This window comes from Canis aureus, chromosome 13, assembly GCF_053574225.1.
Source record: "Canis aureus isolate CA01 chromosome 13, VMU_Caureus_v.1.0, whole genome shotgun sequence".
In the NCBI taxonomy this organism is placed as follows: Eukaryota; Metazoa; Chordata; class Mammalia; order Carnivora; family Canidae; genus Canis; species Canis aureus.
In genome coordinates, this window is record NC_135623.1 from 46,384,731 (window position 1) to 46,397,193 (window position 12,463).

The following is a 12,463-nucleotide window of genomic DNA, read 5'->3' on the forward strand; positions in this document are numbered from 1 at the left end:
TGTGGTCGCCCCTCCTGTTAGAGATTGTGTGGTGTGCTGGAAAGAATGCTGGACAGAAAGTGGGAAAGTCCAGTGGGCCGATGCTGCCCTCTACCCTGTTAGGTTTGGGGCACATAACATTACCTCTGTAGCCCAAAGCTCTCTCGTTTGTAAACTTGGGTTATCGCTTAAACCAGTGGTTGCCAACCCTAGCTATGCCTCCTAATCAGTTGGAAAGATTTTGTTTCCTGGACATTTTATTATGACAGTCTTAAGAAATGTTGGTTGAATTTTATAGTGGAAACCCACCCATTAACCCATTATCTGTTAGTTTTGGGGGAGGGCTTTAAAATACACACTTACACACTCATACACGTTATGGAATAAATGCCTCTGGGGTTAGGGAAGGGGAAGAAGGGAAATTTCTTTATATACTTGTGGTGGTTGAGGTTTTGTTTAACAGTGAACGTGTATTGCAACTGCTACTATTGCTATTACTAAAAACCACCATAACAAAACAAATTATACATATATATTGTGGGACTCAAAGAGTGATAGATCAGGCCTGGGATGGGGCTTTGGCATCTATTTTCCTGAAAGGTAGGAAGGACTGAGAACACAGGACTATGCAGTCGCTGACATGCCACTGAGGTTTAATATTTTAAGGGGCTATGAATTCTCCTTTTTTGTTAACCAGAAAGTCCCCTCCATAGTAGATGGGTTCTGGTTTCTTCTAGATTGATTCCAGATTTTTTCCTGGTTTATATAGGCATGCAGCTGAGTGCTGCTATTGTCATAGTAAGTCAGTATAAGGAGCATCCCTATGCAAGCAGAAAAAAACCTGTTTCAGGCAATGCAGCCTGGCTTCTTGTCTTTTTTTTTTTTTTTTTTTTTTAATTCTACCATGGGAGTGTTTGAGATCTCTCTAAATCCCTTAAAACCACCTTCTTTGCTCCTTTCTTTGTAGATGACTGCCTGGTTTGCTAGGACTGAGACCCTTGCTGTTCTAGGTGGCTCCTCATTCTACTCCCTTTGAAGTGCTTGCTCTTCAGGGAAACCTGTAACCCTCAGATCTGGTTTGGGAGTGCCAAGCTCCCCAAACAGCCTGACCCTTCTTCCTTTTGAGGTACTTTTCTCAGTCATGTTGCAGTTGCTCATCTGTGCTTCTTTGTGTCTTCCCACCATGCTATCTTTTTTTAAAGACTTCCATTAATTAATATAATGTATTATTAGTTTCAAAGGTAGAGGTCAGTGATTCATCAATCTTATATAACACCCAGGGCTCATTATATCATGTGCCCTCCTTAATGCCCATCACCCAGGTACCCTACCCCCTCCCCTCCAGCAACCCTCTGTTTGTTTCCTATGATTAGGAGTCTCATGGTTTATCTTCTGCTCTGATTTTGTCTTGTTTTATTTTTCCCTCCTTTCCACCATGATCCTGTTTTGTTTCTTAAATTCCATTTATGAGTGAGATCATATGATCATTGTCTTTCTCTGATTGACTTATTTTGCGTAGCATAATACCCTCTAGTTCCATCCATGTAGTTGGAAATGGCAAGATTCTTGATTTTTGTTTTTTAATGGCTGATTAGTACTCTGTTATACATGTATAGACCACATCTTTTTAATCCATTCATATGTTGATGGACATCTGGGTTCTTTCCATCATTTGGCTATTGTGGACAGTGCTGCTGTAAGCATTGCCCCTTAGAATCACTGTGTTTTTATCTTTGGGGTAAATTCCTAGTAGTGCAATTGCTGGGTTGTAGGGTAGCTCTATTTTCAACTGTTTGAGGGACCTCCATACTGTTTTCCAGAGTGGCTGTACCAGCTTGCATTCCCACCAACACTGTAAGAGGGTTCCCCCTTTCTCCACATCCTCCTCCTCATCTGTCATTTCCTGACTTGTTAATTTTAGCCATTCTGACTGGTGTGAGGTGGGATCTTATTGAGATTTTGATTTGTATTTCCCTGATGCCAAGTGATGTGGAGCATTTTTTCATGTGTCTCTTGGCCATGTGTGTTGTCTTTGGAGAAATGTCTTGTTCATGTTTTCTGCCCATTTCTTGATTGGATTATTTGATTTTTGCATGTTGAGCTTGTTAAGTTCTTTATAGATGTTGGATACTAGCCCTTTATCTGGTAAGACATTTGCAAATACTGTCTCCCATTCTGTTGATTGTCTTTTGGTTTGTTGACTGTTAACCTTTGCTGTGCAAAAGCTTTTTATCTTGATGAAGTCCCAGAGTTCAGTTTTGCCTTTGTTTCTCTTGCCTTTGGAGATGTATCAAGCAAGAAGTTGCTGTTGCCAAGGTCATAGAGATTGCTGCCTGTATTCTCTTCTAGGATTTGATGGGTTCCTGTATCACATTTAGGTATTTTATTCATTTTAAGTCTCTTTTTGTGTATAGTATAAGGAAATGGTCCAGTTTCATTCTTCAGCTTGTGTCTGTCCAATTTTCCCACCACCATTTGTTGAAGAGACTATCTTTTTTCCATTGGATATTCTTCCCTGCTTTGTTGAAGATTAGTTGACCATAGAGTTAAGGGTACATTTCTGGGTTCTCTGTTCTGTTCCACCCATCACGCTATCTTATATATCTTTGTTCTCTCTGTTGATGACATGCAGTAGGTGCTTGATATATAGGTTCCAAGTGTTTGTCTTTCCATTATCAGTGACCCATGTCAATGTGAGTTTCTTGCTATCCTTGATTAGACTTTTGTGCTCCCAAAGATTTTGAATTTGCCAGCCATTTAAGCATTAATATTTTATTAAAGTTTCAAATTTGAAATTCTAGTTTTTCCTTAAACCTTTAAACTCACAAACCTTATTATTCAATTTTATATATAAATGTTCATAGTCACAAGGAGTCTGGCTACAGTTTGGTCTCATTTAGTTAATTAAATTCTCTTCAACACTCTAGTGCATTAAAATAATTCTAATATTCTGTTTTCTTTTTTAAGACCTCATTTTCCTGACTAATAAAATTTTCCTAATTATTATAAATCTAGTAAATGTATAATATGATGAAGCTACTCCTAAACCTTCCAGTATTGTAACAAATTTAGCAAAGTCCTGCTATACCTTTTAACTTGAAATCACAGAATCACATTTACATTGGAATTGTGTTGATCATATGCTAGCTATCCAATGTGCCAAACTTTCTCAAACATTATAAACATTTTAAATATCAAACACATACTGATATGACAGATTTATATTATTTCCATGAATTTCTAGATACTCCCAGGCTTAACAGATGTTTACCCACCAAACAAGTAATTCTACCATCAACCATTCTACTAGGTTTTGAGGTGAGGAGGTGCTGATGTTCAGGTGGATTTTTCTTAAAACCATGGGGGACATGTAGACCTCTCTTTCATAGTTGCTATACCAGGGAGGTCTCTAAATCCACATGTCCACATGGAACAGATGGTCTTACAAGTTGTCATCTGATAGATTCTGGATATATCTTCTTCAGTCTGATTTAGGTCTATAATCATCCATCTGGGTTGCTTCACTACTAGATTGGACTTAACCGATCTATTTACTGCTTGATTATATTTCATTTTCTCTTTTCTCATTCCAATGTTTGTAGCTATTTAGATAATATGATTGTATTCTGTGTATTTCCATAGTTCTGCTGACATAGTCTTTAATGACAGTTAATAATTGTTTTGCTATGAAAGACCCTTTTATTATCCTCTGCCATGGATTTTGGAAGACTGAAAAAAGGGCAACATTTAATAAATGATAATTACTGATCACTTTCTTTTGGCTGACCAAAGACAGATTTCACTTCCTATCAGAGCTTTTTATTTGCACGAGCTAATCAGTGCTACAAAATAGATTGATAGAATTCCAATCAAAAAAGAAAATTGTTTCTGTTTGTATGTAGCCTGATCAGTGCATGTGCCTAATATCTGTTAGGTGTATTGGCAAATGAAATCATTTCTCAGATACTTGTCATTTCCTTTGTAGGTATCAGGTGAGGGACTGCAACTTGATCTTAAAAATTTGTCTGTTTTCCTTTCTTTCTTAAAGGTTGCTCATCCATTCTTTCCATCTTTTGGGGACCTTTCTTATTCATTGCCTTCACCCCTCACATCTCTGATTCCTCCTTTCACTATTCTCTTTGTCCCGTAAGCATCTTGCTCTTCTTAAAGAAGGTCCTGATTGACTTTGCATTCTTGTGAGCATATTCTAGTCTACTCTGATTTCTTGTTGTTGCTCTACTTAATTGGCTTTTATGTTCTAGCATTACTCTACTTCTCTTCTTTCCTCTCTGACCGGTTCTTTGTCACTTTTGTTAATTCTTCTCATGGAGGCTGAGGGACAATAATGAGCACAGGTTTTGGAGTCTGGCATATCTGGATTTGAACCTCAGCTCTGTCCTCGACAGGTATGTGACCTTGGGCAGTGCCTGACTTTGCTGAGCTTCGGTTTCCTTCTCTGTAAATGAGGATAATAAGAACTCACTTATAAGTTGTTGTAACGATTAAATGTCTCAAGTGATGACTGGCATTTTATAGACTTTCTTCTCTTCATAGTGGTAATAATATGTATATTACCCAAACTTTACTGAGGCATTGTCTTTTCTGTGAAGCACTGAGTTTTCATTCTGTGTAGTAACTCCAAAATTTGTGTCAAACTCCTACTTCCTAGCCTCCAGACTCCTGTCTACTGGTGTGCTAATTATTTTCACCTGGATGCCCCATCTAATCCAAGATTCAACATTATTCAAGCAGTACTCACCCTGTGATTACTTGGTTAACAGAATCTGAATCCTCACAGGAGCTCTGAGGTTGGAGATTCCCTCCTTCCCTTTTTTCCTCCTCCATTCTATCCACCCAACCAGTGTGCACCATTCATTCTTTTATGGGCCATTCATTGTGCTCTGCACTTAGGATGCAGCAAAGAGCATAAAGGTCTGAAGCCTGGAGAGAAGGATGAGTTTTAAGGAAGTGTGATGGATGCTGTGATGGTGAAGAACAGAGTGCAGAGGACAGAGAACCTTGACAGAGTTAGGATGAAATAGGGCCAAGTTAGTTAGTTTGTTTATTTACTGCCAGCATATAGCATAACACCCAATACTCATCCCGTCAAGTGCCCCCCCTCAGCCTGTCACCCAGTCACCTCATCCCCCCGCCCACCTCCCTTGCCACCACCCCTTGTTCGTTTCCCAGAGTTAGGAGTCTCTCATGTTTTGTCACCCTCACTGATATTTCCCACTCATTTTCTCTCCTTTCCCCTTTATTCCCTTTCACTATTTTTTTATATTCCCCAAATGGATGAGACCATACAATGTTTGTCCTTCTCCAATTGACTTACTTCACTCAGAGTAATACCCTCCAGTTCTATCCATGTTGAAGCAAATGGTGGGTATTTATCCTTTCTAATGGCTAAGTAATATTCCATTGTATACATAGACCACATCTTCTTTATCCATTCATCTTTTGATGGACACCGAGGCTCCTTCCACAGTTTGGCTATTGTGGACATTGCTGCTATAAACATTGGGGTGCAGGTGTCCTGCTGTTTCACTGCATCTGTATCTTTGGGGTAAATCCCCAATAGTGCAATTGCTGGGTTGCAGGGCAGTTCTATTTTTAACTCTTTGAGGAACCTCCACACAGTCTTCCAGGGTGGCTGTACTAGTTCACATTCCCACCAACAGTGCAAGAGGGTTCCCCTATCTCCACATCCTCTCCAACATTTGTTGTTTCCTGCCTTGTTAATTTTCCCCATTCTCACTGGTGTGAGGTGGTATCTCATTGTGGTTTTGATTTGTATTTCCCTGATGGCAAGTGATGTGGAGCATTTTCTCATGTGCTTGTTGGCCATGTCTATGTCTTCCTCTGTGAGATTTCTGTTCATGTCTTTTGCCCATTTCATGATTGGATTGTTTGTTTCTTTGCTGTTGAATTTAATAAGTTCTTTATAGATCTTGGATACTAGCCCTTTATCTGATAGGTCATTTGCAAATATCTTCTCCCATTCTTTAGGTTGTCTTTTAGTTTTGTTGACTGTTTCTTTTGCTGTGCAGAAGATTTTTATCTTGATTACGTTCCAATCATTCATTTTTGCTTTTGTTTCCCTTGCCTTCATAGACGTATCTTGCAAGAAGTTGCTGTGGCCAAGTTCAAAAAGGGTGTTGCCTGTGTTCTCCTCTAGGATTTTGATGGAATCTTGTCTCACATTTAGATCTTTCATCCATTTTGAGTATATCTTTGTGTATGGTGTAAAAGAATGGTCTAGTTTCATCCTTCTGCATGTGGATGTCCAATTTTCCTAGCACCATTTATTGAAGAGACTGTCCTTTTTCCAGTGGATAGTCTTTCAAGCTTTGTTGAATAGTAGTTGACCATAGAGTTAAAGGCCCACTTCTGGATTCTCTATTCTGTTCCATTGATCTCTGTATCCGTTTTTGTGCAAGTACCATCACTGTCTTGATGACCACAGCTTTGTAGTACAAATTGAAATCCGGCATTATGATGCCCCCGGATCTGGTTTTATTTTTCAATATTCCCCTGGCTATTCAGGATCTTTTCTGATTCCATACAAATCTTAAGATAATTTGTTCCAACTCTCTAAAGAAAGTCCATGGTATTTTGATAGGGATTGAATTAAATGTGTAAATTGCCCTGGGTAGCATAGACATTTTCACAATATTAATTCTTCCAATCCATGAGCATGGGATATTTTTCCATCTCTTTGTGTCTTCCTCAATTTCTTTCAGAAGTGTTCTGCAGTTTTTAGAGTATAGATCCTTTACCTCTTTGGTTAGGTTTATTCCTAGGTATCTTCTACTTTTGGGTGCAATTGTAAATGGGATTGACTCCTTAATTTCTCTTTCTTCAGTTTCATTGTTATGAAATGCCACTGATTTCTGGACATTGATTTTGTATCCTGACACAGGATACAAAATTGCTGTATGAGTTCTAGCAATCTTGAGGTGGAGACTTGTGGGTTTTCTATGTACAGTATTATGTCATCTGCAAAGAGGGAGAGTTTGACTTCTTCTTTGCCAATTTGAATGGCTTTTATTTCTTTTTGTTGCCTGATTGCTGAAGCTAGGACTTCTAGTACTTTGTTGAATAGCAGTGGTGAGACTGGACATCCCTGTCTTGTTCCTGATCTTAGGGGAAAGGCTCCCAGTGTTTTCCCATTGAGAATGAGATTTGCTATGGGCTTTTCATAGATGGCTTTTAGGATGCTCAGGAATGTTCCTTCTATCCCTATACTCTGAAGAGTTTTGATCAGGAATGGATGCTATATTTTGCTATATTTTGTGCCTATATTTTGTCTATATTTTGTCATATATTTTGTTATATATTTTGTTTTATATTTTGTCAAATGCTTTCTCTGCATCTATTGAGGGGATCATATGGTTCTTGTTTTTTCTCTTGTTGATATGATCAATCACGTTGATTGCTTTACGAGTGTTGAACCAGCCTTGCATCCTGGGGATAAATCCCACTTGGTCATGGTGAATAATCTTCTTAATGTATTGTTGGATCCTATTGGCTAGTATCTTGTTGAGAATCTTTGCAGCTGTGTTCATCAGGGATATTGGTCTATAATTCTCCTTTTGGTGGGGTCTTTGGTTTTGGAATTAAGGTGATGCTGATCTCATAGAACGAGTTTGGAAGTATTCCATCCCTTTCTATCTTTCCGAACAGCTTTAGTAGAATAGGTATTGTTTCTTCTTTAAATGTTTGATAGAATTACCCTGGGAAGCCATCTGGCTCTGGACTTTTGTGTCTTGGGAGGTTTTTGATGACTGCTTCAATTTCCTCCCTGGTTATTGGCCTGTTCAGGTTTTCTATTTCTTCCTGTTCCAGTTTTGGTAGTTTGTGGTTTTCCAGAAATGCGTCCATTTCTTCTAGATTGCCTAATTTATTGGCGTATAGCTGTTCATTATATGTTTTTAAAATTGTTTGTATTTCCTTGGTATTGGTTGTGATCTCTCCTTTTTCATTCATGATTTTATTAGAATCTTTTATCTTTTGTTTTTAATAAGGCTGGCTAATGGTTTATCTATCTTATTAATTCTTTCAAAGAACCAACTCCTGGTTTTGTTGATCTGTTCTACAGTTCTTCTGGTCTCTATTTTATTGAGTTCTTCTCGAATCTTTATTAACTCTCTTCTTCTGCTTGGTGTAGGTTTTATTTGCTGTTCTTTCTTCAGTTCCTTTTGGTGCAAGGAAAGCTTGTATATTTGAGTTCTTTCCAATTTTTTGAGGGATGCTATTGTGATGTATTTCTCTCTCAGGACTGCTTTTGCTGTATCCCAAAGATTTGAAAGGTTGTGTCTTCATTCTCATTAGTTTCCATAAATATTTTTAATTATTCTCTAATTTCCTGGTTGATCCTTTCATCTTTCAGCAGGATGCTCTTTAACCTCCACATGTTTGAATTTCTTCCAAATTTCTTCTTGTCATTGAGTTCAAGTTTCAAAGCTTTATGGTCTGAAAATATGCAGGAGATGATCTCAGTCTTTTGGTATCAGTTAAGATCTGATTTGTGACCCGGTATGTGGTCTATTCTGGAGAAAGTTCCATGTACACTTGAGAAGAATGTGTATTCAGCTGAGTTTGGATGTAAAGTTCTGTAAATATCTGTGAAATCTATCTGGTCCAGTGTATCATTTAAAGCTCTTGTTTCTTTGGAGATAAGCTTAGAAGATCTGTCATTTGCAGAAAGTGCCATGTTGAAGTCTCCCAGTATTAGTGTATTATTATCCAAGTATGTCTTTACTTTGGTTATTAATTGATTGATATACTTGGCAGCTCCCACATTAGGAGCATAAATATTCATGATTGTTAGGTCCTCTTGTTGGATAGATCTTTTAAGTATGATCTAGTGTCCCTCTTCATCTCTTACTACAGTCTTTGGGATAAACTTTAATTTATCTGATATGAGGATGGCTACCCCTGCTTTCTTTTGAGGACCATTTGAATGGTAAATTGTTCTCCAACCTTTCATTTTCAGGCTGGAGGTGTCCTTAGGTCTAAAATGAGCTCTTGTAGACAGCAAAAAGATGGGTGTTGCTGTTTTATGCAGTGTGAAACCCTGCATCTTTTGATGGGATCATTAAGCCCATTCACGTTCAGAGTTTAGTGTCATCAAAATCCCTGTTTTTGTGGACTACTTCTTTGGGCATCCTCTTTCTTTTACAGAGTCCCCCTTAATATTTCTTGCAGAGCTGGTTTGGTGGTCACATATTCTTTCCATTTCTGCCTATCTTGGAAGCTCTTTATCTCTCTTTCTATTCTGAATGAGAGCCTTGATGGATATAGTATTCTTGGCTGCATGTTCTTCTCATTTAGGACCCTGAATATATCCTGCCACCCCTTCTGATAGGACCAAGTTTAAATTTCTTCTCCAATCTCCATTTTCAATAGATCCTGTAAGTTCTACTTAGGAAATATCTTATTTCCATTGCTTTTTTCTCTGTTCCCATTACAACTATTTTTGTTAAGTCTTGACATTGCAGGCACATTGGCTAGGCTGGACATTCCTAAGAGTTTTCCAAATCTATCTCCAACCATCTTGTATAAGCAGCCACCAAGGTCTCTTCCTGAAGCCCATATCCGATTATATCTCTCTTGCTTGAAACTCTTTATTGGCTCCCCCTATCAGGATTCAGTGTAGAAAGCAGAGGCCCCTCTAGGTATTCCAATCATGAAAGGATTTTTTAAAAAGATTTTATTTATTTATTCATGAGAGACACACACAGAGAAAAAGAGAGAGAGAGAGAGAGAGAGGCAGAGACACAGGCAGAGGGAGAAGCAGGCTTCACGCAGGGAGCCTGATGTGGGACTCGATCCTGGGTCTCTAGGATCACACCCTAGGCCGAAGGCAGCGCTAAACTGCTAAGCCACTGGGACTGCCCATGAAAGGATTTAACATGGGGGATTAGGGATTATAAAATTGGAGGAGGGGTAGAGGAGCAGACACAGGAAGGATGCACCAAGGGTCTACCTGTAAGGTCTCTACTAAAAGTCTGGAGTTTTTTGTTTTTATGTATTTGACAGAGAAAGTACAAGCAGGAGGAGCAGCAGGCAGAGGGAGAGGGAGATTGAGAAGTGGTAGGGGGCTAGATCCCAGGATCCTGGGATCATGACCTGAGCTGAAGACAGATGCTTAACTGACTGAGCTACCCGGGTCCCCCTTAAATCTGGAGTTTAAGAACATCCAGCCATAGTTGTTCATGGATCAAGAAGTCAGTGGTGCTATTGCCCATCAACTGCCTTTCCAACTGCCCAGCAGAATGATGTACCCCAGAATGGTGATACGGGAAAACATCATGCCTCTATAATCTTACCAAAGTGAAAAGCAGCCAAAAGAGGTCAACAAAATGGTCTTTCTGGTTTCCACTTTCCAAAGCTCATGCAAATGCATCAAATTCATGGAACCTAATTCTCCTTCAGAGTCTTGGCTTCATGGAGTCGGGTAAATATAGGTTTTAATTTGCTAGCCTCTGTATGGGAAGGGAGACTAGAAAGAGGGAGGAATTAAGGGTGAGCAAGACACCCACATCATCCATTCCACCAGACTCTGCTTATACTGTAACAAATGCAACCTAATGTTAAAGCTGTGTGCAGTTTCATCCCTGCTCATCACATTTTGCTTAATCTCCTTCTTCTACCTGTGATGTCCGCCACTGGCAGATCCAAAAAAGATGCTTTTTGAATGTGTGAATGAACAAATGAATTCATTCATTCCTGACACAGTTCTGTCTTACTTCTGGCCATGACTTTATTAGGTGTGGCCTTCATGGCTGGTCCTAACTGCTACCTGCAGAAAGCCTGCCATTTCTGAGGCCCAGCCAAATATGCCCTTCTCAGAAGGTCTTCTAAAATTCCCCTGTATCCCACCGCAACCTTGTACCTATATCCTAGAGCTTATCACTATCTGCCTGTGCTGCATTTAGCTATGTACTAGTATTTATCTTTTTAACCTACCATGTTGTGAACTTAAGGAGAACAGTGTTTTATTCACTGACACTGCACCCTTTCCCTCCTTGTTTCCCTTATGCTTTTCTGACCACCTCCTTTTCTCCAGACATAGCCACTCTAAGAATCTTCTTTTGTAAAGACTTCCCATTCACTTTTCTTATTTTCCTGTAATTGTAATTGAAACCTGACAATTTATAGATGTGGATAAATCTTTGTGGCTACCTTTCTCTTGTCCTGCATGGAGACCTGCATGCCAATTTTTTAATATCCTAACACATTTTTCCTGTGTTACTTCTAGGCAGTAATATAGAATAAACCTAAAAGGGTAAGAGTCTTAGAAGGAAAGAAAAAAAATTAATTTCTTTTAAAATTTTTAGTGGAATTCACAATATGTTCAGTGTCCTGGTTTTCTAGGCCTTGTCAATAGAAACTGTATTAGTGGAACATTCCAGACATTATCACATTCATTGTTGGGATTCTGAGGTAATAAAGACAGGGCCGTTTGATTTATCTGTGTTTGTCACAGTGAATTTCTTAGAACTTGACTTCACTTTGCTTAGAGTATGGGGAATCCTCACTATTCTTTTAAAAAGTTCATTTTCTAAAAGTATCGATTTCATAAGACAACTGACATTTGTAAACAAACAAAAAATGACCCCATAGTCTTTAGGGAAAGTGAGGTGTTTTTTTTCCTTTTTTTGTACTTAAATACACTGCCTTAGAGCAGTTTTAGGTTCCCAACGAAACTGAGTACAGGTACAGAGGATTCACGTATACATCTGTTCCCATACCCATTGCCTCCCCCATTATCAGCATACCTCACCACAGTGGTATGTCTCTTACAACTGATGAACCTACATGAACACATTATCATCGTCCAAAATCCATAGTGAATGTGAGGGATCACTCTTGGCGTTATGTCTTTGTCAAAACCCATGAAATATATGATGTGTCTACCATTACGGTATCATAGAGTAGTTATATGCCATAAAATTCTATTGTTCTCAACTTATTCCTCTACCTACCCTGACATCCATTTCTTGTTAACTATCTCCATAGTTTTGGGTTTTCTAGAATGTCATATAGTTGGAATTATACAATATGTACTCTTTTAATATTGGCTTTTTTCACTTAGTGTAATACACATCCAAGTTTCCTCCATGACTTTTAGTGGTTTGGTAGGTCATTTTGTTTTTTAGCGCCAATTAATAATATTCCATTGTCTGAATGTGTGTTTTTGGACATTCACCTATCAAAGGACTTGGGTGTTAATAAGTGTTGGCAATTATGAATATAGCTGCTATAAATATTTGCATACTGGTTTTTGTGTGGACATAGGTTTTCAACTCGTTTGGGTAAAAAATAAGGAGTACAGTTGCTGGATTGTACGATAAGAGTATAAGCATGCGTTTTAAAGAAACCACTAAACCGTTTTCTAAAGTGGCTCTATGATTTTTCATTCCTACCAGAGATACAGATTTATTTTTGTTAGAGGTTCAAGGGATTTCTTAAAAAT

General features: G+C 38.6%; 1 protein-coding gene across 1 annotated transcript in view; it reads left to right on the forward strand.

Annotated features, from left to right (window-relative positions):
- ANO4 (anoctamin 4) overlaps positions 1–12,463 on the forward strand; it is a 405,675-nt gene that overhangs the window by 45,046 nt on the left and 348,166 nt on the right. The gene's annotated exons all lie outside the window — the stretch shown is intronic.